General features: G+C 38.9%; 1 protein-coding gene across 3 annotated transcripts in view; it reads right to left on the reverse strand.

The window, feature by feature from the left end:
- dlgap1b (discs, large (Drosophila) homolog-associated protein 1b) overlaps positions 1 to 24,393 on the reverse strand; it is a 174,981-nt gene that overhangs the window by 106,445 nt on the left and 44,143 nt on the right. For all 3 annotated transcript variants that reach the window (XM_052114909.1, XM_052114908.1, XM_052114910.1), the window contains exon 2: positions 15,428 to 15,512. The gene's annotated coding sequence lies outside the window, so the exon portion shown is untranslated. The remainder of the gene's footprint in view (positions 1 to 15,427; positions 15,513 to 24,393) is intronic.

Consider the following 24,393-nt stretch of genomic DNA (forward strand, 5'->3'; position numbering starts at 1 on the left):
GAACCCTCAACGCTTTTCTGGGTTTCTGGGCTTGGAGCACGACTCACGACTCACGGCCATGCCGCGCCACACCCTGGTGCCTTTCTTACAGGAAGTGTACGAGGAGCTAACGAAGTAGTGGAAGGCACCTTTTTCTGCCCATATATGCTTCGCAGGCTTATCCACTCTGACTACCCTCGACGACGGTGCGGCTAAGGGATAAATCGAGCTCCCCCAGGTAGAGCGAGCCGTAGCAGTGCATTTATGCCCGCAGGGCACAGCCACCTGGCGTGACCGACCAAGGCTCCCTTTCAAGGCCTGTAAGTTCTCTTCCTCATTAATGACGAAAGCTTACAAGCCCACAGGTCAAGTCACTTCCACCCTGCACACCAGGGCCATTCTGCAGGTCCACCAGGCCAAGGTGCTGAAAGATCTGCACAAGGGAAGAACTGACCCAGGGTTGATGAAGGAACTGCATACTGTGACTGACCTCACCTTACGGGTGTTGAAAGTAACCGCGCGCGCCCTGGGCCGGACGATGTCCACTTTTGTTGTTCCAAGAACCTGTGGCTCAACCTTGTGGAGATGCGTGATGCAGAGAAAGTCCACTTTCTTGATGCGCCCATATCCCAAGGGGGGCTTTTTGGTGAAACCATGCACTTAATCACATCTTGCCATGGTGCGACTCAGCCGCCTTCAGGCCTCCGAAGTCCCGCGCCCTGTCTGCTACTTGCCAGAGCCATTCCCCTGCGGTGCCGGCCCTGGATCCCGCACCATCGGAACCCGTACACTGGCCTCAGAGAAAAAGATCCTCCCAGGGGAAATCAGTTCCACCTTTCACAAATATAATGGTCCTCTTTGGCTCTTTAATATAGTAAAGGCGCTGAATGCAACATTTTTCTAAATAAAGGCTTGAAATGCGATAAAGGCCCAGAATTTTACATTTTTAAAGTTCACACAGTTCAAGACAAACACTGTGTCTACATTGCTAGCAGTTTGCTTGTTTTAGTCCTCTTTTCTTTCTTTTTTGTGCTGTCTCAAAGAAAAGATGAATATAATTTTAATTTATTTTCATCATTGATGTATCTGTAAAATTACATGACTGTGTCAGCTGGCAAGCAAAAGAAAATACACATAATGATTTACTGCCCTCATTGTTTTTCCTCCCAGTAGAATCTTAACACAATATTTTCTTCAAGAATCAACAGTTAATATTGACCACTGCTGTCAAGGTCCAAAGGGAAAGAAAAAATCTTATAAAAAAATAACATTAAAAAAGTCCACACAACACATAGCTGCTGTATGTCACCTGAAACTTGGAATATAGGGCACTTGTCATATGAACTACTGTTATGATAATACTAATAAATAATAGTGCTTTATAGTATTTGTCCTTTTTTAAGCTTGAAAGCTCCTGCTCACTATAAACTGTTATTCTATGGAATAGCGCTGCTTAAAAACATATTTTTATGTTCCAAGAAAAAACCCAACATTTGGGTAAAAAACAACATATCGGTGAGTAAATGAGTGAGTAAAAGTAAATGTTTCCATTTTTAGGTGAACTACTTTAACTGGTGGCTAATTGTTTTAGCACAAACCTGACAAGACAACTCAAAATACAATGGACTTTTTTAAAAGTAGACTCTTAGGAGATGCTGTACAAAATTCTGAATTAATTTAGAAAGACATAAAGGAATTATGGATTAAATTATTACCTAATAATATTTTAATTAAGAATATATGACACTGTCCTTGCCAAAAACCTAAAAGCACAATAGAAGTCACAGGTCTTCCCATGTTCTAGATCTCCATCTGAGTGATAATGCTCTACTTTGTGTTGTCATTATTTTTATAGAAATATTTCTAGTCTGGCCATATCTGATTATTGGAGGGAACTTGTCCCCCTCAAAGTATATTGTGGTTACGGCCCTGAGGTACAGTAATGTATTTCTATGAGATCAGTCAGCATTTTTGCGGTGAATTCTTGGCCACCACATCACACTACACAAATTTAACAGGACTTTTGGACAATGTAAGTGTAAAGGGATCCATGGAAAGGAGGAGGTGAGAACCGGCTTGACAATATAAATAATAGTTTTAATGATAAACTTAAACGACAAACACACACATGACGGACATGTCTGTAAATGATCTCTCTCTCCCGCACAATCCTCTGCAGTCGACCTTTATCCCTCTCGGAGGCTTAATTAGCCTAATAAGGGACCGGGTGTGTAGGATCACAACCCGGCCCCACCCTCCATCCTGCCACAGTAAGGAAAATAGGAAAAAGATAAAGGTAGATACATGGGAGTAATAGACTTTTGTTTCCTGTGGCTGTTCAGTTTCAAAGCAGTTCTTGTGACATCATAACTCTGTTTGTACTGTACACATCTCAGTCTCTCCTCGAAGCTATTGCTTTCATCATCGCATCCAAATGCCCCATAAAACCCAAGGACACAAACTGACACACAAACACCATTTTTTTGCAATCTCATTTTCTTACACACATACATAAACAGATATGCAGAGACTGACTGATATAAGCATAAATGGTCCTATCTCTTTTAAAGGCTGCAATGTTGACATATTTTAATATGTTCTCACGCTCCTCTTTGGCTAGCCCTACATACCTCCATAGTAAGGAATAAAACAAAGATGAAATGCAGTAAAAAATACCAAAAACAGAATTATTCTGGTACAAAGCCTCCTACTTTCACACATCAAAGACTTTTTGCAGGTTTTCATCGAGCTCAATTGACTATCAGAGTGCATGAATAAAAAAAAGAGCAGGGTTTGATACAATGATATGTGATATGTATTATTCTCTGAGACAGTAATAAGTCATGGCAGTTTTGTGGCTCAAAGTTTGTCTGTTCAGGTCTGTTCATAAGGTAAAGGACAGAATGGAGAAAAAAAAAATGGTAAATGCAAATAATAAAATAACCATATACAGTAGGCCAAAACGTGCTATGGCACATCATTTTATCTCTTAAACATTAGATTCTGAATCTGATTTAGCATAGTGAAATAAATTCCCTTGTCATCTTGGAAAAGCGAGGAGAAAACACTTCCCTTATCTTTTGTTGTTGATGTCAAAATTTGTGCGTCCAATCGTGTCTATGGTATTTTGCAAAATTCATCAATAGAAGCCAAATTAGGCAGACATCAAAATCAGCAAGCTGAGACAGGAGTCACGTGACACCATGCAAGGATTGGACGTGTGAATGGCGAGCTCTGCGCACAACATTTTATGTTTATAACACTTTTGATATAAACTGGTGAGATTCGATACACTCTGTTCCATAACTGTTCTAGGAGGACAATATGTAAAAGAATTCAAAATCATTGGGCTCTGGAGACATTAAAAGACACTTACGTGCTCAATTTGACACCCCCAAGCGGGCCGTGAGCCAGGGAGTCGATTTAGTCGGAGAGATGTGGGAAATGCGGTGAGAGATGCTGGGCATGTCGGCAATGCTGACGAAGGTCATTGCTGACTTGGAGGATCTTGCTTGCTGTAATACGATGATCGATCGATCACTGCTATGGAGGCGAAGTTCTCAGAGGTGGTTACAAGAGTGGGAGATGTCGAAAAACGGATCAATTATCTGGAGTCATTGGAGAGGGAATATCTGCTACTCCGCCAGCGACCAAAGTGGATTTGGAGCATGTCTGGGAGAAGTTTGAGGACATTGAAAACCATAGCCGGCGGAATAACGTCCGTACTGTCAGAATTCCAGAGGCTGAAGAGGGTCAGGATATGGTGAAATTCCTGAATGGGCTTTGTGAATTTGACAAGAGAGAAACGTGATTGATTCAAGGAATGCAAGAAACTTTTACATCAACGGAAGGCAACTTTTGCGCTGATATTCCCAGCAAAATTGGGAACAGATGCTGAGGGTGGCCGTAAAACATTCACATACCTGCAGCAAGCGAGGTCCTTCATAAAGTCAATGGAGTGATGTGTGGTACTCACGTTGCATCCGAGTGGACCTGCTAACTGAACATTCATTTGACTTTTCTAGGAAATTGAGTGCTTTTTTGTGCTGTTCTGCCTAGCAGCTGGTGTTTATTTTGTAGAGTGTCACACCTTCAGGACAGTTTATAGATGAAGTAAAGAGTTGCCTCTTTGTGCTTTTTTTTGTCTATTGGCTGGAATTTGTTTTATACATTATCTTTTGTAATGTAATTCTATCTCACAAAATTTGTATAGAAACACCGAACTTGAGCAATTCGATGGCACAGTTGTCACGGGGGATCTCGTAGGCATACATGACTATTTGAGTACGGAGGGATGGATGACAGGTGGCACTGTCATGATTAATGTGCAAGTTTGGTTCTGGGGGATGTTCAGATTTTGATTGTCACACTAATGTTGAAATGTGGTCTTTATAATCTTGTTTTTGACACACAATCTATTTTTACTTATGTCAAAATGTCAAATGTTAATATGAGTGGATTGTCTCTCTCCTCGTGGAATGTGAATGGGTTGGGGCACCCCATAAAAAAAGAAGGAAGGTTATTTCTCTCCTTAAGCATAATAAATATGACATAGTGTTTCTTCAAGAAACAAATCTTTCTCCACAGGAAGCTGAAAAATGTGGAAAGATATGGGGTGGGCATGTTTTTATAGTGTTGGCTCGAGTAGGAGCAAGGGAGTCATTACGCTCATAAGTATACATCTACAATTCAAATTTCTCATTCAGAGTAAAGATAAAATAGGAAGAGTCATTATAGTTTTAGCTGAAATTCAGGGACAAAGTCTTATTTTGGTTAATATTTACGCACGTTGATGATCAGGGCTTTTTTTATAGATCTTGAAGGGATGTTGCAAGCCGCTGGCACCCCTCATGATATAGTATTGGGAGGAAACTTTAATCTTTTGGTGGACTCAGTCCTTGATCATAATGAAGCAAAAGTGTGCAAGCCCCCTAGGGCAACATTGCTGCTTCACAGGATGAGTAAAAAATCTTGGTCTTACAGATATTTTGAGACTTTTGAACCCATCTGGTAGGGACTATAATTTTTTTCATCAGTCCATAAGATTTACTATAGAATAGATTTATTTTATATCTAAGTTCCTCACTTCATCTGTTGTTGACTGATTGCTCAATATGAAACATTTTAGTCTCAGATCACTCCCTGGTGTGTTTAGATGTGTTGCCACATATGGAGAAAAATGTATTATATAGTTGGCACTTTAATGTATCCCTTTTGCAAAATCCTGAATAAAAACAAATGCTAAAGGCTGAAATCAATGTTTATATGGAGACTAACTGGTCCTCAGTATCCTCTGTGTGTGAGGCTTAGGAGGCACTTAAGGCAGTTCACAGAGTCAGATCATACAGTATGCCTCATTCACCAAAAAATCCAAAGCACAAGAACTCGTGGAATTGGAATGGAATATTAAAAGTGCAGAGGCAGAGCTGAAGCACCGAATGATGTCTAATGGCCTCAGGAAATTGACCCGATTGAAATACAGATACAATACTATTTTGTCATGGAAGGTGGAGTTTTGGCTATTCAGGGCAAGACAGTCATACTTTGAGTTGGGAGACAAAGCAGGGAAACTCTGGCTAGATATATAAAACAGAGAGAGTCAGAGATGGACAAAAGTGTTCAGAGTGTTATATTTATTTAAATGTTGCTTCAAGCATATGGCTGAACCCAAAGTTATGTATCAATAAGTCCCCTTTCTGTTGGACAGAGTGGATAGAGAGGGAGGTAATTACACTTGGTGACCTATATGAGAGTGGATTGTTGAGATCCTTTGAAAATATGGTTCAACATTTTGGAATTCCCAGGTCTCTAGATCAGGGGTGCCCAATACATCGATCGCGATCTACTAGTCGATCGCAAAGGCAATGCTGGTAGATCGCACAAAATTTAAATGTACTTTCATTAAATTTTAATAAAAATAAATATAATGTCTTTCCTTCTTTTAGTTTCTGTTTGACTTGCACTTGACGAGTAAATATTGACCAGGCAATGTTTTGTTTATTCAGTTGCAGTCCTTGGAAGGTGCGTATGCGCAAACCTAGTTGTAATGGCAACTGAATAAACAAAACCTCGTATGGTCAATATTTACTCGTCATCAGAATAAGGTAAATGCCCTGGCTATTGTAATCTATTGTGCTGTAGGTGTTTTGGGTTTTGTTTTAAAACTGAAATATCAAAATTGAACATTATTATATATTTTTTTATTAATTAGAAGATGAATTCCATGTAGGGATACATGCAGTAGTTCCAACAAGCATTTTCTTATTTTAAATGAAACTGTGTTTTTTTTAGTTGGTAGATCTTATTGAGTTGGTCATTTAAAAGTAGATCATCACACAAAAAAGTGTGGGCACCCCTGCTCTAGATTGTACAGGCTGGGTCTTAAAGACACCCACCTGCTGGAGATGCCAATCAGAAGATATGGACACAAAATTCATTTTGCCCCACAATCTGCAATGTTTTAGGCAATGGGGCGGTCATTAATATAGGGGATATGTATATAAAAATCGGGTCCTGGTCAGTGTAATGATGGGCAAAGTGGTCATCCTTAGGGGATGGAAGTCAGTGGGAGTGCAATCATTTCAAGAGTGGCACACAAAGATGGGCAGGGGAGCAGCATTTTAGGGGATGTCATGTAGAAGACTAGGCAGCCTGGATTTCTTTAATAAAAAATGGGGCGGTTATTTGGCCTTTTTGGGGGTCTCTCAGGGAGGGACAGTGGAGAGGGATTTGTCATTTTGAATGTATGTGTGCAACCTTTTTGTTTTTGGAGGCGTGCTTTTCTAGTTGTTAGAAGAAGATTAAAAATACACTACTGTATATTTTTAGTTCTTAAATTATGTCTTCAATCTTTCATAATAACACTGCAGGTGATTGAGTCATAAGTGTTCCACTGTTTAGTGGATGAACACCCTTTCCAGTGCCTGATTTCATTTTCACGATATACTGATTTACGGCATTGGGAGCTTAATGAGACGATAAGTAAAACATTCTTATTGTTGCTCATACAGACATTAAATTTGAACTCATTCTGCTGGAGTGTAGTCCATAAAACTGATGTTGACAGTCAGTCACCTAATTTTTCCTGGGTGACGACAGAGCAGAGAGCAACACGATGCTTTCAGCTCTGAATAGTGATTTGGCATAATGAGCTTCACAAGTCTCGGCAATCAGGTGTGAAATCAAGACTTTATTAAGAAAATGGTAAATTAGTTTTTAATTTCATTATTACTTCTATGTGCAAACATGGCCGAGAGCCGAAGATATAATTGCCAAACAATTCCAAACAGCAAATTATGAGAGACATGCTGACTTTGATGAGTTAAATTTGTTCTGAATCGCATTAACTCCTAAAGTTTGTGTGCTGCATCTGCGGAAAAAATAATCATTTCATAACCTATATTACACCCTCAAACAATGGGGAAAAGAAGCAACTAATCTTTTTTGCCAATGAGGTAATTATTTTGGGTTAATGGACTGAAATGCTTAAAGCCAAGAGCCCTTGCTGTCTACAACACTGGTGCATTTTCTTAAGAGGGAGAGCCTCTTTTTATGACTAATTTATTATTCAATCATGAAAACAACTAATTAACATTCACTTGAATAATGCACAGTTCCAAGTGGTACAAATTATATAATATTGGCTAATTATAATTATTGAGCAACCATCCAAATTGCCAGTTATGATGTGCACATACTCAATGGGAAACATTTTAAAGAGTGCCATTTAACTTTGCCTTATTTTTTCATTTAGCAATTTCAGTTTAATGAATTCTCTACAGTTGCAATCTCAATATAAAAAGCACAAATAATAGGGATGCTAGTGCCTTAGAATTTCCTCTTTCGTTCCTCCCATTCTAAGATCCTGGCATGTCCTTATTATTGTTAATAAAGACCATGAACTTAAAATAACAATTTTACCTAAATTACCATGTCCTCATCCTTCTCATTCACGCCCATTGACTCTGTAACCGTGGAGACACTGTTCACCCAATACTCTTTGAAGTCTTTCTCCAGGCTTCTTTTCAAAGACGCCCATTTTGTGAAAGCAATTTAATTTTCCTTGGCAGTGATGTGTTAAACAATAACCCCGCCAGAATCATTGATATTCGAACAAGGCGCTCCAAGTACTGTTCTGTTCTTCTCAAACTTCGGCCCCAGTTCCCAGCACACAGTCGGGGCATTTGATTGGCTTAGAGACTGTATTCACTGAACTGTATTCAGTGCATTTTAAAGCTCTTTTAAAAGATCTTCAGTCAGAGCTGAGCAATGATACTTTCACATAAAAAAATTGGGGCACCACATCCGTTTTTTTTGGCAGGGTGGACAGCGCTTGGCCTTTAGAGATCCGACTACAGAAAACCACTCTGTATAATGGTATGCACTATAAGTGTTTAATACCCACAGCTCATCCTCATGTCCTGTGCTACTGATGTCTATGCTTATATTATTACAAATATTATGTAGTGGTCAACTGATATGGGTGAACTGGGTGGCCGATGGCCGATATATTGCCTATATACAACGATGGACCAAAAAACACAGGACCACTATGTTTGATTGCTCATATCTTAAAAATGTATAAAGGTGTTTGCACGATTTTTCTACAACTTTTTGTAAACAATGAAATTACATCACTGTGACATCATCCTGAGCAACAACTTGCGACAAATAAATAATAAGTCAATTTAACCTGTGTATTAGAGGAAACCTGTTGTGCATTATTATAGTGATGTTCTTAGGTATGATGCAAAGCAGAGTGCCAATACAAAATCCTTACCTGTGGTAAAATCACTGTGACACATGGACTTGAGTGGCTTATTACTTTTATAAAACAGAGGCAAGTGTAATATGATGAAAGACACCAATTTTTAGTAAGCAGTTCAATTTAGTATTAATTTTATTCTGAATACACAATTTGTCCACCAAGCAATACAGTTCATTTTCCTAACATTAGACAGTTTGCGGGTGTTAGGTAACATAGGAATGTGAGCATTTATACAGATTGTGTGTGTTTAAACTTATTTTAAAACATCCTCAAACTTGCTCATCTAATCAGAATTTAGGGTTGGAACTGTTTTAATGAATTAAATAATGGAAGAAAAGATGTACAGAACGTTTTTATAGTATTTATAATTGACACAAGATCTACTGAAAACTTGCAGGCTTTCATTAAAAAATGAAAATGCACATTATACATTGACGAGGCAGTCAAAAGATTTTGGTATTGGCAATATGCAGAATGACCACTTCTCTTAATTGGCCAATTGGACACAAAATTCAGAATCAGAAATAGCAGCCAATTTACTGGCCTAGTAAATTGGCTGTTATTTAGACCAATACTGTTATACAGTATTGGTCTAAATGTTATACAGTATTGGTCTATCATCAATACTAAAGGCCTTTTCACACCAAGCCTGAAATTTTGTTGCAAATGTTCACTGCGAACACTGCGAAAGTTTTTCAACAGGTACCATGGAATCCCACCATTGAGGTGGTTTGGGCATCTGATAAGAATGCCCCCTGGCCGCCTCCCTAGGGAGGTGTTTCAGGCACGTCCAGCTGGGAGGAGGCCTCAGGGAAGACCCAGGATTATGTGGAGAGATTACATCTCCAAACTGGCCTGGGAACGCCTCGGGGTCCAACAGTCAGAGCTGGTTAATGTGGCTCACGATAGGGACGTTTGGGGCCCCCTGCTGGAGCAGCTGCCCCCGCGACCCGACTTCGTATAAGCGGTTGAAGATGGATGGACGGACAATGGAATCTGATGGTGCTATTCACACCGGGTCCGACAAAGTGTCTGCCCATAAATGAAGGTTTCTTTTTTTATAGAGAGCAGTCAGTTTTATTAGATTTTTTTGGACTGCAAAAAAAAATTCAATAAATGACTGGCCAATGAGATAAGTGCTTTTAGTCACGTGTCAGACCGATATTAAACACCTAATGAAGAACAACTAAAAGTAGATGGTTGTAAAGCTTCTCTTGTCTTTGGCATCTTAACACAAGGAATTATTTGATAAATGACACCACTGTTACAAAAATGCAGAGAGAAAGAAGTTATAATTAAAAATATTATATGCCAGGTATAGCAATACTAATGTACTAATATTTTCATTAATGTTGTACAGTGGAGGATGTGAAATTAAAAAACATTTGCGATACATCCAATCAAATATAAAAAATATATACAATGGATAAAAATTGCTTATTGTTAAGTGCACCTATTGTTCAGGAGTTAATTTATTTTCATGAACCTTTCATGTCTTGGTGTGAATAGACCTTCAGACAGCGGTTCGTCTTGCAAATTCGTCTCTGATTTGTCGTGATTGATACTTGGTTTAACTGCTGGTTCAAAGCCTAGTTCAATTCCATCTGTTCTCATTGAGCTTGCAGGTCTCTTTTTACATTGTTTTATTTACTCTCATACCAACCGCAAACCGTACTTTAGTTCACATGAATCTTACCGAGACCATTGTCCGTCTTGGGAATGGTTACTGGTTTTAAATTAAGTGTTGTGTCAGAAAGTGCTACATAAGTGTAAAATGTATTAATTCATTCATAAACAGTTTACACACCAACCAAACAAACAAAAAAACTCTGACTTCAAAGGGAAATCTTAACCAAAGCATAAAAATGCTCAAATACTCATGCTAATTTTAATGAAAATATAAAAAAACTAAAAGACACATTGTTCACTGTGGTAACGTGTTCATGATGATTATGTTTGACTGGTCCACCTGATTCAAGGGACAATATGATTTCATGTTCTTAAGAGAAATCATGCACAAATCATAAACTCATACTCATTTCAAAATAAGATAGAGGGATCTTCACCTAAACACACTACCTCATTTTACAATATTTACATCCAGAAAAAAGTGCTTAAATTCATACAGTTAGTTCCATGTGTGAGTGAGTCTCTACATCTGAGTGTATTAACAGTAAAAAAACACTATCATAAAAGCCACTGATTTTCTAGCTACAGCTCCCAGCATCCATCACTGCAGTAAAGCCGGCTGCCATAGCGACTGTAGCAGCACAGCAAAGAACCATCAGCACAAAGGTTAGTCTGATCCCTGCTCAGACAATGAATTGAAGATGACTTCAGTGTGTGTGTGTGTGTGTGTGTGTGTGTGTGTGTGTGTGTGTGTGTGTGTGTGTCCAACAAGGATGGTCTTCTTTATCCTCTAATATTGTTCTCTGAGTTCCCTACCCCAGCGTGAGTCTCCAGTACCATTAGAGTGAGGAGACTATACGAGAGAGCAGATGAGAACTATATATACATATATACAGAATATTATGTATATATAAAGATTATGCTTTAACAAAATTATTATTAAAGAATTATTGATTTTATATATATATATATATTTAAATCAGTCAGGATATTAATACCATGAAAAATTACTATTACAATTTGAAAAGAAAATAACTGATCTTCTTAAACTACTTCAAAGAGATCTCATAAAAACAATCCTCCACGTGCAGCAAGGAGAGCTTTGCAGATCTTTGGCATTTTAGCTGTCATTTTGTCCAGATACTCAGGTGACATTTCACCCCACACTTCCTGTAGCACTTGTCATAGATGTGGCTGTCTTGTCGGGCACTTCTCACGCACCTTACAGTCTAGCTGATCTCACAAAATCTCAATGGAGTTAAGATCCATAACACTCTTTTCCAATTATCTGTTGTCCAATGTCTGTTTCTTTGCCCACTCTAAACTTTTCTTTTTGTTTTTCTGTTTCAAAAGTGACTTTTTCTTTGCAATTCTTCCCATAAGGCCTGAGAGTCTTCTCTTTACTGTTGTACATGAAACTGGTGTTGAGCAGGTTGAATTAAATGAAGCTGAGGACATGTGAGGCATCTATTTCTCAAACTAGAGACTCTGATGTACTTATCCTCTTGTTTAGTTGTACATCTGGCCTTCCACATCTCTTTCTGTCCTTGTTAGAGCCAGTTGTCCTTTGTCTTTGAAGACTGCAGTGTACACCTTTGTATGACATCTTCAGTTGTTTTTTTTTTTTTTGGCAATTTCAAGCATTGTATAGCATTTATTCCTCAAAACAATGATCGACTGATGATTTTCTAGAGAAATAATTTTCTTTTTTCCATTTTTGACCTAATAATGACCTTAAGACATGGCAGTCCATTGCATACTGTGGCAACTCAAAAACAAACACAAAGACTTCATTTAATGAACCAAATCACTTTCAGCAGTGTTTGATATAATGGCAAGGGAACGTCTAGTACTAAATTAGCAATTTAGCATGATTACTCAAGGATAAGGTGTTGGAGTGATGGCTGCTGGAAATTGAAGTGCAAGAAGAAAACTATTTCTTCCTAAAGGAGTGCCCTGGAATTCCACTTCTGTGAAAGTATTGCTTGACCCCAAGCAGTGCTTAGAGCACAGCAGGACAGTATTCGTTTTAAAGCAACTGTTCATCCAAAATGAACATTTTGTCTAGATTTGATCAAAAATGACTTTTTTAAAATAGTGATAGAGCTGTTTTTTACATCAGTATTGTCCTGGATTATATATATATATATATATATATATATATATATATATATATATATATATATATAATTTTAAATATTTAAAGATAACTATGTATAATTATATATTGATATAAATATGTATAATCAATATATATTGAATTATTGTTATATGATGGGCTTGCTCAGCAAATATTTGTATATGCGATTAATCACGATTAATTAATCGGGACACCATGTAATTAATAAAAAAATAACGCGTTAAAAAAATGTACGCATTTAATCGCAATGCGATCTCGATTCTAAGAGATTCAAGCTTGTATTATCACCTGTTTACTCCAGAGGGCAGTAAGTGAAATTTCAGCTGTGCGAGCAACTCACAGTTTATTACAGTGAATAAAACATTAACAAATCTTCTGCGGAAACACAACATAAACGTGCGAATCAAGGGATCTCAAGATGTGTTTAAAGAGTGAGTATGAAACTATATTTAACTTGACACAGTGACCTAAACATTTTACTTTTATGACGCAACACACCCGAGACGCAACACAAGCATGTCTGACGCAGGTCGTACAGTCTTTACCTCACAAATATTTAATTACCAACAAGGTTAAGGATGTGTCCTTTAAACTGTTACACCGTTTTTACCCAGTCAATCTTAATTTAAGAAACATGCTCCCTGAAATAGATCCACTTTGCTACTTCAGTAATGCTGTAGATTAATCTGCCCCTCACATTTTTTGGGAATGTGTCCACGCTGTAGTATTTTGGAGAAAATTTTGTTTCTTTGAACGTGCCTCTATATTAACTAGTTTATCTTTGCTTTATAAAGACGTTTTATTTGGTTTTCACAGTTTTGATAACTTAAGTTAATATTTTCTGATTAATCTATTTATTTTTCTTGCCAAGTTTTTTTATACATAAGTGTAAATTTATGTCTATAAAGCCCCTATTTGCACTTTTTTGTAAAGACTTAAAATATTATTTAAATACTATTTGTACCTCCAACAACTCCAAAGCATTGAAAACCATTGCACTATATAATAAATATACTGTCTTGGCATTATTATAAACTATATCTGTAGTACTGAGTACTATGTATACCCCTGGCTTGTTTAAAAAAAAATAAAAAATATGCCTGAGGCAGGTGTACATTGACGGGTCCTTAAACAAGCCCTCATAATAAATCTCCAACTGATTGACAAATTCACTTGTGAAATGGATTGCTGTGAACTGTATGCCAATGATTGAATATAATATGGTAGTAAACAATACATTGTATTCTAAAGCCGCTTTTTGTATAGTCTTATCAATGATTAACTCTTCTGCTACAAGAATGTAATGCATTTTAATTATCTGAATATTTTTAATTTTATATATATATATATATATATATATATATATATATATATATATATATATATATATATATATATATATATATATATATAATATTTTAATATATAAAGATAACTATGTATAATTATTTCATCATTATATATTGAATTATTGTTATAAGAGGGCTTTCTCAGCAAATATTTATATGTGCAACACCATGTAATTAATTCGATTAAAAAATGTAAACGATTGACAGCCCTAATATATATATATATATATATATATATATATATATATATATACATTTATTTTCTCTCTCTCTTGTAAGAGTGTAGGAGTGTGTATTTTCATACATTTATGTCTGCAGTCCTCTGATCAAATCCTTAGGCACAACAGCTGCTCTGAAACAAATTTTCTACATCTCAGAGACAGTACTAAAACTGCTATAGGGCCTCTGTGTGTGTTTGTGTGCACCCAGATGGGGTTCGGAGAAGAAATTAATGTCGCACATCAATCTACAGCGAAAGGCTACTCAGCACTTCACAATTTCACGAAAATCAATGATTACAGATACAGGAACATCATCTCTAGGAAACCTCAATGTTTAATAGTAGAACAACATATAATTGATATTATTCCAGTGTCACTTCTGATGTAATATTGGTAAAATGTAAGATGTGAAAGAAAAACAAACAAAAAAAATCTATAGAATGTTGATAGTTTACATTATATGTTACAAATCTATTTGACGAGGTTTCAGATTTTTCTTCTTTCCTTTATCTCGCTCTCTAACCAAGCAGCACTAGCAAAAATGTACCATGGTAATACTGTGTTTTTTTAACATGTACCATAGTAGTACCATATTATTCTTCAAAGTATCTTGGACTATCACATAAATAGCATTGTACATGAATGTTGAAAGCACTTTATTTTGGAGTACTGTTCTACATTTACGTACTATATAATTAAAACAACAAGAGTAATTACTAGGTACTAACCCTAAACCTAACCCAACCCTAACCTTAACTCATATTAAGTACATGTAGTTACATAATATTATGAAAGTGCACGCACTGTAAAATAAGTGCAACCATAATAACAATACCATGGTGATTATATATGTCACCATCACTGTCCCATGGTACTACCAAAGTACTTTTTGTACATAAGGTGAAAGGATATTCAACCTAAAAAAAAAATGCAGGTGGGAAACTACATGAAAGGTGGTTGGTGGGAAGGGAGAACTGAAAAATAAGAGGGCTTTGTGACTTCAGACGAGAAGGCAAGTCATTTCAGAGGTGTAGCAAGATATTTAATTTTGATAGATTAGATGATAGATAGATAGATAGATAGATAGATAGATAGATAGATAGATAGATAGATAGATAGATAGATAGATAGATAGATAGATAGATAGATAGATAGATAGATAGATAGATAGATAGATAGATGATAGATAGATAGCTAGATAAAATAACATGCAAAGATGAATTGTTCACCATAACACCAAGAACATGTATTAAGGAAGTAAATCTGGTGAATTTTGATTTCATGTTCACTTCAAAACCAAGGGTGCAACTTTTGACAGTTGAATGCTTTATCACAAACTCACCTGCTTTATTCCCACTTTTTACTCATCTTGTTCCTCCCCGTGATTAATTCCTCCCTCTCATCCTCCATGCAGGATGTTTGCCTCACTGCAAAAGGAAAACACAAAGAAAGAGTAAAATATATGAGACCTCATGCACAAGAACACCCAGCATCTGCCTGTCACACCTCCACCTGACTCTCTCCCTCCATATTCACCGTTCACTGTCCCCAGAATGCTAATCTCCTCCACCTGTAATCAGTCATGCACTTCATCAAGGACTACATATATACTCACCTCAGCCCAGTATTAATTGTCTAGTCTAACCTAGGACTTTACAGGCCGCACTATATAGTGTTGTGTTGTTTACTTACCCGCATAGCGTGTATCTTCATCATCCTCCCTCGCCTCTGCCTTCGTTCATATAGTCTGCTGCAATTTACATCCTTGTCTACTGTTATCAAGTCTTCCTCCAGTTAAGTTTTCTACCTGTTGTCAGTTCTGGTGTGTCTGCATCATTACAGAAGACTAGTATTAGTCTATGAGTTTCATTGAACACTCACCACCACAATCTCAGAGACAACAAGAGCCGACCAATCATCAATCTTCACTCACTGCATCGCAATCTTCTTCTGCTTCCACCACTTCTTCTCCGATGATTGCAGCAGTACCAATCACCACACCAGCGCTCTACTCTGGATCAGCAGAGGACTGCAGCGGTTTCCTGTTACAATGCTCCCTCGCGATATGGATGCATCCTTATCAATTCACTACAGAGCGTACAAAAGTGCCGTTTATCATCGCTGATACTGGACCTGTTACACAATCGTATGAGCGGTTCACCAATCATTTCAGAGAGGTTTTCAGCCACCCTGCCAGAGACTCTCAGGCCCGTGAACAACTTTTTCACCTAAGGCAGGGTAAGTGTTCTGTATGCTCCGTAAGCAACTATGATATCCATTTCAGGACCTTAGCTGTGGCCAGCAGATTTAAAATACCAGCCTTACCACTTGTTGTCAGGGACTTGAACCTGCATTGAGATTACAACTCTCTGGGTATGAAGACACCATGGGTCTGGAATGTTTTATACAGCTCTCCAACTGTGTCGCTAACCTCATGTGTTCTTGTCTAGCTGAAGATTCCTCTTCACAACCACCCCCATCATTCTCCATGTCAAACCGTGACTATGACTCTGCAGTCAAACCGATGCAAGTGGATTTCGCTAAGTTAACCCCCTCAGAACGCCAACGATGCATTCAAAACTGTCTTTGTCTCTACTGTGGATCGGCTGCTCACCTCTTACTCGACGGCCCAGTTCGTCCACCGTGAATGATGGTGAGCTCCATCCAATCTTCTCCTACTATTCACTCTCCATTATACACACATGTCATGATCTCCTTTGCCACCATTTCTCTTTCTGTGTCTACCCTCATTGATCCAAGGCATTCTGCCAGCAGCTCCAGCTAAGCACAGTCTCTTGACCCCTGCCAATCCCAATCCAATGCGTAGTTGGCCAACCCTTGGGTAAAGGCTAAATCACCCACCAAACTCCTCCAGTAACACTACAGGTGGGTGTGTGCCATATTGAAACACTTCCCATCCTTGTGCTGGACAGCTCCACCGCTGATGTGGTTCTTGGTAGACCCTGGTTAAGTCATCATGCTCCAAATGTGTCCTGGGCTACTGGAGAAATTCTCTCTTGGAGTGACTCCTGTTTTTACAAATGTCTGGTTCTTCCACTGCGTAGCCAGAACAGCATTATTGCTATTGCATCTCCAAAACCAGCTCAGTTGTACACCACCTCCATTGAAAGTCCCACAAGTGAAGTCAAGGTCCAGATGCCATCTACACATCTAGTCTATCTAAAAGTATTCACCCCTCAGAAAGCCACCCAACTACCTCTCCATCAATCTTGGGACTGTGCCATCAAGTTACTACCTGGAGCACCACTTCACCGGAGTCGCATCTACCCTCTCTCTCTGCCAGAACAGAAGGCAATGGAGGAGTATATAGAGGAAGCTCTCCAACAAGGATACATTCGACCATCCACATCTCCTGCCGCTTCGAGTTTCCTCATTGTGGCCAAGAATGACAGCCCTTGCATTGATTACCATGTCCTAAATGAAGTCACCATCAGGTACCATTATCCCCTTTCCCCTGGTCCCTGCTGCCATAGAATCCTTACGAGGAGCCACTGTGTTCACCAAACTCTACCTGCAGAGCGCTGATAACCTCATCCATATCCGCCGTGGAGACGAGTGGAAGACTGCCTTTGTCACCACAACAGGCCACTATGAAAGTCTGGTAATGCCATATGGCCTGGCCAATGCTTTGTCTGTGATTCAGGGCTTCCTTCATGAGGGAATTCGGAAAGGGAATCCTCCTAAACTCCATTCATGCGAATTCTTCTCCAAAAATCTATACCCCGTGGAGCAAAACTATGTTATTGAGAACAGAGTGCTACTTGCCATTAAATTAGCACTAGAGAAGTGGTGCCATTGGGTCGAAGGAGCACATCACCTCACCTAACGTCCAGGGTCAAGAATTCCAAGGCAGATGCTCTCTTGCGCCTCTATTCTCCAGAAAATCCCAACTCCAGCCCCGAAACCATCCTTCCTCCATCCATCATTATCAGCCCCATTGGCCCTGGACAAACAAATTGTGGAAGCCTCCCAAGCCGATCCAGCTCTGACCCAGATTGCATGTTCCAGTAAGACTTCGTCAACCTCTCCTGGAATCGCTCCACTCCTCCCTGTGCACTGGCCATCCAGGCATAATTCAAACACTCTCGCTCCTCCGTAATCAATATTGGTGGTCCTGAATGTCTCAGGAGGTCCACCGTTTCATCTTGGCCTGTCATGATTGCGCTATTGCCAAGTCAGGAAGGCATCTCCCTGCAGGCAAACTCCTATCACTGCCTGTTCCTCAATGTACCTAGTCCCATCTCAGAGTGGATTTCATCACTGTCTTTCCACCATCCCATGACAATATCTGCATGTTGGTCGTGGTTGACCGCTTCTCCAAGGCCTGTCATCTGGTCCCCCTCAAGGGTATACCCACTGCCTTGGAGACCGCAGAGAATCTATTCCATCAAGTCTTCTGGAACTTCGGTGTCCTGGAGGACATTGTGTCAGACCATGGCCACCATTTCATCTCTACGGTATGGAAGGCATTCTTCTCGCTCCTAACGGTATCGGTTAGTCTCTCTTCAGGATACCAACCTCAAATTAATGGGCAGACGGATCTGTTTATGACTCCCCTGCAAAACGTTAAGTCCCTGTTATATGGGTCCCTTCACTATAGTCAATCAAATCAGTCCAGTAATTTACCATCTTAAAATACCAGCACATTATCTCATCACACCAACCTTCCATGTCTCTCTGCTGAAATCTCAGCACCCCTCTTCCTCTCTTTCCTCCACAGAGTCAGGTGTGGCTGATAAACCCCCTCCGCCACTGATACTCAAGGAGTAGCGGGTGTATTCAGTGCTAGACATTCTGGACTCCCAGTGTCGGAGGGGTCGTCTTGAGTACCTTGTTGACTGGGAGGTGTACGGCCCAGACGAGAGGTCCTGGGTACCTCGGGATGACATCCTGAACCCCGCTCTACTTACCTGCTTCCACGCCAATCACTCGGACTGTCCAGCTCCACGTGGGAGGGGTTGTCCATGACACTGGGGGTGTCGGTCCTCCGGAGCATCCTGTGGGAGGGTACAGTCTCTCTCCCCATTCACCATTCTCAGACTTCTAATTTCATTGTCTAGACTAACCTATGACTTTACAGACTACACTCAGTATTGTATTGTTCACTTACCTGCATAAAGAGTATTTTATTCATCCTCCCTTGACTCTGCTTTAGTTCATCAGTTTTCATATAGCCTGCTACACGTTACATCCTTGTATACTGTCAACAAGTCTTCCTCCAATTAAATTTTCTACCTGTTGTGCTTATCAGTGATAAAGTTTGCATGTTTGGTTTCATCCTCCTTGTGGGCATGGGGGGTTATTGCTGTCCTTTTCCGACCCACCAGCCCACTCAGTTCACCCGATGGCCAGGCCGCCCCTGATCGCCCCAAAGTACGTCTGCCCACCGGGAAAATGCCCGGTATGCCAGGTGGCAACAAGCATTATTTCAAAGTTATTCTGAGGGCAAACCAGCACCGTTTCAGAATACTACACACACACACACACCTTAGCAATTCCATGATTTTTTTAGGCTCTGTCCAGCTGTAAAGATATGTGCATGCATGTGTGACTGTATGCTTTTGTGTATGCAGAGAGGAAATGTTTTTGCTCAGAAGTTTCGCTTTAAAAGCTCGGGAGAATTATTGAAAATTGTTGATCTCTTCTGAAACTCCAGATGAGACACACGAAAAAACGGGGGTCTTTTCTCAGTTGAAAAATATGAGAAGCAGGAAACTTCAGCTAATGTCACTATTTAAAACTCATTGCTGTATAGAGGAAACAAATTAGATATTAATGAGATCTCATTGGTAATTTTTCTTTCCCACACTTTTTCTAGTTTAACCAAAAGATGAAATGTTTAGATGTTTCTGTATGTCAGTCTTTAATCAGGCATTGAACCCAAGTGACCTAAAGCTGTTTACAAAGATCTGTTGTCCATGAATTATCTCAAGAAGCTTAGAACATTTGAGCAATCCAAATTTTTCAGCTATTTAAGCTGTTTGGTGCTCTATTTATTCATGTAGTTTTCATGTCTGTGCGCGAGTGGAGCAGCAAGCTGTCTGTGGGCTCGGCTCGCACACTGAGAAAATCAAAGCAACAAACTGACAGTTCAGCTTCCAAACGCACTCGCCAGGGACAGATGTGAGGGGTAAAAACATGAAAGCAAGAGACAGACAGGAAGAGAAGGGCACATGCAATTCAAAGGACAACTAGTGTGAACCTTTCATTTTACACCTATCTGAAGCCCTTAAAAGTAATTGGTTCTTGAGTTTTAGTTCTAGACTGAGTACACATGAAGCTGAAGGTTCTGGTCCCACCTGCCATACAAGCTATGGCATTGTTCATGTCATCAGTCCTACTTGACCCACCCCGAGTGTGATTGCGCCAAGCATGGGAGCCGGACGCACTAGCAAGGAGAATATAAAAGCCATAGCCTCTTGCCTCAGTCACTAATGCATTTCTTAAGGCCTGGAAAGTGAGGTTTACATACTGCACAGCTATCACGTACCAGCTAGCTACCATTACACTCACCCCCCTAAACCTCACTACCATCCAGGTCACAGCACCAGTCTCACTGATACTACTCGACCTGCCCCAACTGGGATTCGAACCAGTGATCCCTTGCATGGGAGCCAGATGTGCTAGCAAGGAGGCTATAAAAGCCATAGCATCTAGCCTCGGTGGCCAGGAGAGTGAGGTTTACACACTGCACATGCTATCACATACCAGCTGGTTACTGTTGCAATCAGACAGGCAGCAAAGAATTTTTTTTTTGCACATCTGACTAAAATCTGACTACATAAAACAAAAATGAAATCCATTGTTCTCAAACTAGATCCAAACCATATGTCTGAAGTCTGATTAAAATTTTTAGGGATGTGACATTTATGTAAAATCATATATTATATAAACAATATTATCTGGAGCTCTGTCCAAATACATTCATTTTTGTTCACTCTTTCCTCATATGTGACGTTTACTATGTAGTGAATAGTGAATGACGAGTCAGCGGTTTTGGGCACAGCTATTCCATATGTGCTAGTTCAGCATTTCATTTCAAAACAATTGCCATATATATGGAGTTTGAATTATATATGGGACATTGTGATATCATTACTTGATGAATAGGACTTTAGAATCTTTAATTTGCCTGTTTCATATGCTGCTAGACCTTATATAATCCGAAAAGTCATACAGAACTCTGCAAGGCAAAATTTAGGAGAATGCATAACTAAAAATTCAAATGAACATTATTTCATAAATATGACAGCAGCTGCGGGTGGTGGAAACTTGGTAGTTCCAAGGTGAAATGGAGGGTGATCTCAACATATGGTGGTGTTAGTGAAGGTATTGGCAGCAATTGTAGAGGATTGTTGATTGTGGAGCACTGAGGCTGGGAAGGGTTAGAGATGCTTGATGGAAAGTCAATTTAAATACATCAGAACTTTTGAACAAAGCAAACTGACAATCAAGCAACACGCCTTACACTGTAAGTTGATCAACTAATGTGAACATTTGCAATGTTTTTATTGTTTGCAAATTGTAAACCAGCTCATGTGGATTTTTCATAACTCTGTCAATGTTAGTTATGTATTGCTGGCTTCCATGGCTGCAGCGCGCTGTGTTTGCACACTAACTTGTTTAAAATCTGGCAACTCTTGGTGTTGAAATACTATTGGGAAATGGGCAGTGTTTTTTTTTTTTTTTTTTTTTATTTATTTCTTCAACTTGAATCCTTTAAATTTTGATCTTGAACATCAAGACACTCTCTTAATCCGCCAAAAAAAATTGGCAAAAATGTGCATATTGTTTTACAAATAAAACATATTATTAGTAGTATCAAACACATTGTTTGCCTATTGTTGCACTGCACTTAGGCAAATGAACAAACAGTTGGTATATCGTAATGTTGAACGAGTGCTTAAATACGTTTGCTGCATTTGTGAATGTGACCTAAGCATAAATATAACTTTAGCCTACTTAGTCATTACAAATGATGTAAAACTACATTGAATCTGGTGTTTTAATGAAACACCAGTTTAATTTACTATCTCGTATACTGTATTTCCACTTACATTCATCTCCACAAATTCCTTTAAATTAAGTAACAGTTGAATGTAACATGAGGAAGGCGAAATTTAAAGATTTATTTTATCTCGCCAAGTTTATATGATGCTGTGTAAACGTCGCCGATTCTGTCTTAATTAAACTGATTTGAGTTTTAGAAAAGTTCTTAAAAAATTCTGTCTTTATATTCATGCAATACCGTCAATGAGAAGATTTCATCAGTATGATAACCGTCCATTTTAAAACCGAGGTATATTGTGAAACCTTAAATCCGTTGCATCTCGAATCAGGGAATCAGTGATCTATATCATCTGTCTGTCCTTGTCGTTGTTTCTTTCATTCTTACCTCCCTTTGTCCCTGCTGTTGGAAGAAATTTCAATTTCACACTCAGCTGGAACACATCATACACTGCAGCTTCACACCTTCCCATCAGCATGCTCCCACATACAAGTCCAATCAACATCAACAGCATATGGTATGCATGGAAAGTTGAACCCCTATTTATATGCATATAGCTATTATACTCACTAGGGGGCTGATGGTGTCCCACAAATGTGGTTATAGATGAATGCTTGACAGTCTAAATATTGCTGAACTTGTCTTAATTCTTACAATTTATTGCTTTTTGCCAGTAAGGCAAAATTTGAAGCATCAGAAAATATGTTAGGAACATATGCGCAGTTCACATAATGAATAAGAGAAATACAGAAGATATCAGTACTGTGCTCCTGAACATAAACTGAGAAAAAAAGGAGAAGAGCAAGTGGGATGGTGAAATAATTGTCAAAAGGAGAGATACAATTCCCATACTGACCATCCTATAAAATACAGTATATGTGTACAGGCTGTTTCCCTAACAAAACCCTTTTCCCTACCCCAAACTACCTTGGTTATGGGCCCACTGGCTTGAATTCATATTTTGAAGAAGGAAAAACTGTGAATTTGTGGTTGTGTTTGAGGCATTTAATTTGCGAATTCTTCCAGAGGTGATTGCTCGAGTAAATGTTCTTTTATCCCTTTAAATTTAGTGTATTGTGATTCAAAACATTGTAATATTGTGATCTTTTACTTGCTAATTTCTCAATGGCTACAACATTGTCGTAAGCAAAAACTGCAATGTGTTGTGTGCGTTTATGGGCTGGTTATGTATTAATGTTGTCGGTTAGATCATTAGTGTATTGAGATCCCTGCTCAATCTCCCCAGTAACCGGCTCTGGCACGAGCAGCATGGTGGAAGTGGTGTGTGTGTGTGTGTCGACTGCAAACTCACATTCAGATCTGCCTCCTTCATTCAAAAATGCAACACCCACTATTCACAATTCAATGAACAATTGATAGATAAACTCTGAAATACGTCACACTAGGAAGTAAAGTTGGTCACAACTGCCATTTCATGGCAACTTTAAACATTTTTAACCGAGATATTACTTGCTTGGAGGAAAAAAAATAAAAAATAAATAAATTACAAAACTATCCAAGCATCCATTAAAGCATGGCAACCAATTTAAGCTTCAAAAACCCATCTGAAGAGTATTATAGAAACTTTGTCAAACAGTTAACAATTAAACATCTTTCTGTAGACTGCTGTCCTCCCGATGCTGTCCTGAACTGTGAACAGCTGAAGCTTCCCCTGCTCACATAAAAGCAATACAATAGTGGCACCATCTCTTCTTTTCTGTGCTTACGGACATGACGTATACACATAAGGACGAATGACATAAGCCTGCGATTTTGCCTAAAATCTGCCTCAGATCCGAAAGCTCAATATAAAAATAATTTTTGTAGGCTTACCGTAGTGAATCTGGGTAAGGCAAGGACAAGGTTTTGAACACAGATTTTTTTATATACTCTCTTAATAATGGAGTTTTGTTAATTAAAAAATGTTTTACTTGACCGTAGTGCAGCTTAAAAGTTGTTTTGTTTTTGTTTGTTGTTCTAGCCGATTGGGCAGTTGCCTTGGACCTATACTAACACCTAGTGGTGTGGATGCAGCACAAAAATGAAATATTTGAGGGTTAATATTGCCAATGGCATTGTAGAAATGTTCTATTCCAATTCAGCCATAATTCATTCAATTGAACATAAATAATTCAATTAATTCAATCAGTGGACGAAAGTGTGCTATAAAAGCCAGTTTACTGAGAAACAGTGAGCAGCATTTGGGTGGTCATGTGATCTGAACATGGCAGCCCCCATGAGGCAGCCCAGCTCCCAAAATAAAACAAAAATACAACTTT

This window comes from Xyrauchen texanus, chromosome 42 (genome assembly GCF_025860055.1).
Source record: "Xyrauchen texanus isolate HMW12.3.18 chromosome 42, RBS_HiC_50CHRs, whole genome shotgun sequence".
Taxonomy (NCBI): Eukaryota; Metazoa; Chordata; class Actinopteri; order Cypriniformes; family Catostomidae; genus Xyrauchen; species Xyrauchen texanus.